Here is a 4,966-nt window from a genome sequence, read left to right as displayed (position 1 = left end):
CAGCCAGAAGGAGCTGCAAAAGGTGGTCCACAGCTCCCAGCCTCCTGACTTCTGGACATCAACAGGATGCAACCCCCAGCAGCTTCCCAGCAGAGAGCAGCACCAGTGCAAGAACTTGTGTTTATAACTGGACTTAATTATACTGATCAAAAAAAAAAGGTAAAGAAAAAAATGGAGGGAAAAAAAAGGGGGGGAGTGGGGGGGGGGAAGAGGGCTGTGGTTAGCTCAGCTTTAGATGGTAGCAGTGACAGAGAGAGCTATATCCTAGGAGGCAAGATTAGTGAAACAGATAGACAGATTAGATTCCCTTCCTGTCCAAAAAGGGTAAACTCCTCAGGACATGCTTTCTCAAATAGAGTTCACGTGGCTTAACTGAATGGATACTGCAGGAGGGGAGCCAATTCCTCACCTGGAGTGAAATGGGAAAGCTCTCCTGCCAATAAGGCTAAGGACTCATCCCAGCTGAGACCCGACCGGGTGTGCTGCCAGCAACAGCCAGACTTTTCCTGCATCTTCCGCACAATGCTGCTTCCGTCTGAGTCGGTGACCAACCCCTGTGGAGGGAGAGGTCAAGAAGCCACCCACCTTTGAGGCCACACAATGATTTCATAGGAAGTTCAACCCTGAGACATCCTCCCTAAGCTGCATTCAGTGCCCCTTGCCCTGGTCAGCTGCCTTTTGTTAGAAGTGCTCGCTCATCCTAGGAGAGGCACTGTGACACTCTTGAATTACCCTCCCTCATTCTCAGGATGCTTTTTTTTTTTTTTTTTTTGTTGGGGTTTTTTGTTTTGATTTGGGTTTTTTTAGCTTGTTTGTTTGTGTGGTTTTTTTGGTTGGTTTTTTTTTTTTTTCTTTCTCAAGAGCTTTGATGTGGAGAGGGCCAAATATCCCACACCCACCCCGCCGCCCATCAGCTGCTGCAGCGTGGTTCAGCGCCTGGCCGGGGGCTTCAAGCAGAGTTAATCTCCTCTCCACTCCCACTTCCTCCCACCCCCCCATTGGGCTCCACCGTGTGTTTAGTTGGAGCTAGATCACACACACACCACTGGACTCCTCTTCCTTGGAAGCAGAAACCGGAGTGACCCTGACAAGCCACGGGAGAAGAGAGACAATCTGCGAGCCCCCGGCTGCTGTGGTGGTTTCGCCTGCCGCTGTGCGCCAGCACCAGCAAGCAAATTCCAAGAAGATGCAGTCATCAGCAGCTCTGTGAAGACAGGAAAGTGGTTACAAATGCTCTCTGCCTCAAAGAGAGAGGGCAGAAACCGCAGTCTGGCTGCAAGCTCACCTCGTGCTTTCTGATAAGCTGCTGTTTAGAAACATTCGCTATGGTACCCGTGGCTAGGTAGAGGTGAAAACAAACACGCCGATGGATGTAAGGTTTGGCTCCAGCCTACTCCCGGCACTCACACAATAGCCTTCGTACAAAAGGGAACAGAGACAGAGGTTTCTTCCTCAGAGCAGCCTATATGGCTCATTCTGGAAAAGAAAAATTTGCTAGGGCAAGCAGTGTGACCGTCCGCTTCCAGTTGATGCAGGACTCTCTTGCCCCAGCGTGTACTATAGAAGCTTTGTATACTGAAGTCCTTGGTGATTCAAATGCTGCATCCTCTTTATACACTGATGTTACACAGCAGGCAAATACATCTCATCATCAGAAAGTTACCTCCAGCTTTCTGCCTAAATTTTCTCAATTATGATAATGACGTGCTGCATTTGCATCTATTTGCCTGAAAAGGAGTGAGTATTCGTAAATATCCTTACTCTTGACAGTAAATGGCAGAATTAACCAAGCTGAAAGTTTTCCAAAATATTTAATTAGAAGTTCTGAGCCATATTCTCCATCCAGCCCACTGTCCATGCATTCATTGTCCAGTTGGAAACAATTGGGTTTGGGTGGGGGTGGTAGTGCAAAGAAAAAATATTACTGGTGCCTTCCTAGCCAATTTGTACCAATCCCTTTGAGCTGTTTTACCAGCTGAAGTTTATGTGTTCCCATCACATCTCTGTACTTCCCTGGGAGCCCCTTGTTTCAGGAACTGTAGGGGAGGGCACATCCCTGAGCTTTTCTCCCACCACTCCGTTGCTGCAAAGCTGCATGAGTCCTTTTCTGCCCCAGCCTGAGAAGGCCACAACAAAACACAGAATCTGGCCTCCATTATCGATAGCTGAGATTTTGTATTTTCATTATCAAAAGGTTTTACTGAAGCCTGGAATTTGCCACAGTGGGTGTCCTTTCAAAATCTGCCAAGTTTGCTTTAGAAAAAACAGATAACATTACCTTGGTATTTGCGGTATTCCTTGTGCTGCTCTTCCCACTTCAGTGGAAGACTGCTGAGGATGTTTAGGGAAAGGCTAAGATAAATGTACTTCAGTATCAAAATAAATAATAGAGGCTAATGTGCAGCTTGTATTATGCATGTTCATACTAGATTCCAGCTTGAGTTTACAGAGAGCTGCCCTAGAGCTTTTAGGCTGTTGCTCCCAAGTCCAGAAGGATCAAGGGAGCTCTACTGGGAACAGTCTCTGGCCTTGACCATGGGGCACACACGGTTAGAGCACACATATTCTAAAATGGCAGCAGAAGTAATCTGAAGCCTGGGCTGGTAAAAGCTGTTCCACTCCCTACTGTCCTTTGTTCCTTGTGTTGGTCTCCAAGTGCCCTGGGACCATTGCATCTCCTCTGAGAGATGGGTGCAATGGGATTGATGCTGTTCTTGGAGTGGGCTGGAAATGGGCAGAGTGGCAACATCTGGAGAGCAGCCAACTGTGACTGCACAAAATGTGCCTCCTGTTTGGGGATGTTCTGCACAGTTGGAGGGGGCAGCTCTGATGAGTTTCTCCCATACAAGAGACTCATTCTAGAAGTCTGATATTAAGGTTCTTGATCAAGCCCATACGTAGCATCTCAGGCTGTCTCTCCACCTGGGCATTGCTCTTGTAGGGGTGTTTCATCCAAAAACTTACTGAAATGAGGACTTACTGGAATTTGAGATAGAAGAAGGGCCATATCCCTGTACATATTCACGTGCATATGTGGATAAAGAAGTTTCCCCATGTAAAGTCTCTCTTTTGAGTTGGAGCACGTTGCCAGCACTCAGCAAATAATAAATAATAGTAACAGTTCAAGAATTCTTCCACAGAATAATTCATCAGCCACAAAAATTACCATAAGTCTTCACCAGACTCTGGTCTGGCAGGGCAAGAGCCAAAAGCTTAATATGCTGCATAAGGAGAAAAGAGACTCCTGGGCAGTCCTTTACTGATCCGGATGGATCGTGGTTTTTCTGCTTTGAACTGTGTGCAAAGCAAAGAGGAAGTTTAGAATCACCCAACCGATTACTCAGGCCTAACGCTTGAAAAGACCAGATACTGAATCCTTTCTGTTTAATCTCTCACACTGGGTTGTTCTTGGTCCCATGTATTTCTTACATCAGGAGGTGATGAGTATGACATACCACCCAAGCACAAACCATATGAATTGTTACATGAGTTGTAGGAGAACAAGATGAAGGCAAATGATTGCTGATTCAGGCCAAAGTTTGGTTGAGTGAGTCAACAGTTCATAGCCAAATGAACAGATAAAACATAAAATGCTAACGGTCCTTTAGGACATATAAACTGCTCTATGGCCTAATTCTGGAATTCCAACAGGAAAAAAATTGATGCCTCAAATACCCTGCTCTAAGAAGCACCTGATATGAGACACTCATTCTACAAGCTGCAGCAAAACAATGAAGAAAGAGCTGCAGAATTCTGGAGGCAGTGGTGCAAAGCACAGCCAGGCAAAACAACCTCATATTTGATCTAAGAAGACATTTTCTAAGAAACATCTCAATGTGTAAGGTACTAAGCTGATACCTTGCTGCTCATGGGGTGACTGAAAGACTGAGTTGCTGAAGATTTCATGACAGGCATTATCTTTGCAGCATGCTATTTTTCTCCTGCTGCCAAATCTAAGTATTTTGGTTTAGCTTCAGCACGGCTGCTGTTGCCACTGTAATGTTACCTGTGGTCCTGCAGAGAAATCAGGAGACAGCAGTGTTCTTGGTAATGCCTCAACTTTGTAGGACAAAATACTGGCCAGTTTCTCCTCACTTGAACAGAAATAACTCCACTGGCTTCAATGGAGTAACACTATCAGCTCCAGATTGGGTTTGTTGAGCTTGCTGGGTTTGTCTTCAGAGCACAGCACTGCTCCTATTGTGGCTGATGTTACAGGATTGAGCAATGATGACCTGTGTCTGTGTTTTCCTTTGTTAAAGTGGAACTTTGAAACCTATCTGAGGCATGTTTTGACATGGGAAACCTTGTTTTCACCTAAGAAATCCCACCTAGATGTAGCTGATAGTTTTTAAAATCCTTTTATTCTTTCCCTGTTAATATTCCCAGAATATCCCATGATACTGTTGAACATGAAGTATGTTCTCCTCCAGATGCTTCAGGGCAGTGTTCCTTTGGGAATATCTGGTGGTAACTTCTTCCAAATGCAGCTGGCCTTGATTTCCCATCCTAGGCCTATTGGAACAGAGTGCAGAAACTATTCCTGAGCTTCCAGGATTTAAGTGTATTTCTGCTGAGGGTCTTGAAGACAAAGCCCTAGAGATGCATGCTGCAGACCTAGGTGTTCAGGGTGTAAACATCTCTGTTGAGGCTGATAAGTAGGATTGTGACATAGCACAATTATAGCACATACACATTGCTATACAAAAATAGCACATATTGCAGTTTTATCTCTAAATAAATCCAAAGGAAACAGGTACAAACAAGGGCTTACTGAAGCGGCACAGCCACTTGTTTGAAAGCGAGGGAGTAACAAATGCTGATTGTACAAGCAATGGAAATGAAGGGAAAGGGAGGGCAGGGAATCTCATCTGTTTCCAGATGAGGCAAGGACTATCCACTTTCCTGCCTGGCAGATGACTTTGCCCAGTTTTTATTTACTGTTGGACCGCAGTGCTGCAGATAA

The 4,966-nt window shown here is 45.3% G+C and overlaps 1 long non-coding RNA gene across 1 annotated transcript; it reads right to left on the bottom strand.

Moving 5' to 3' along the window:
• Positions 1-302: 302 nt before the first annotated feature.
• LOC139798280 (uncharacterized) lies at positions 303-4,243 on the bottom strand. Its single transcript, XR_011726789.1, has 4 exons — positions 4,007-4,243; positions 1,286-1,415; positions 1,044-1,204; positions 303-554 (listed from the first exon to the last, which is right to left on the bottom strand). It is a non-coding gene; the product is annotated as an uncharacterized lncRNA (long non-coding RNA).
• Positions 4,244-4,966: the final 723 nt, after the last annotated feature.

The sequence above is a fragment of the Heliangelus exortis genome, chromosome 1 (genome assembly GCF_036169615.1).
Source record: "Heliangelus exortis chromosome 1, bHelExo1.hap1, whole genome shotgun sequence".
NCBI classification, from domain to species: Eukaryota; Metazoa; Chordata; class Aves; order Apodiformes; family Trochilidae; genus Heliangelus; species Heliangelus exortis.
The sequence above is the reverse complement of the archived record's forward strand: the minus strand, read 5'-3'. Positions and strand labels throughout refer to the sequence as shown.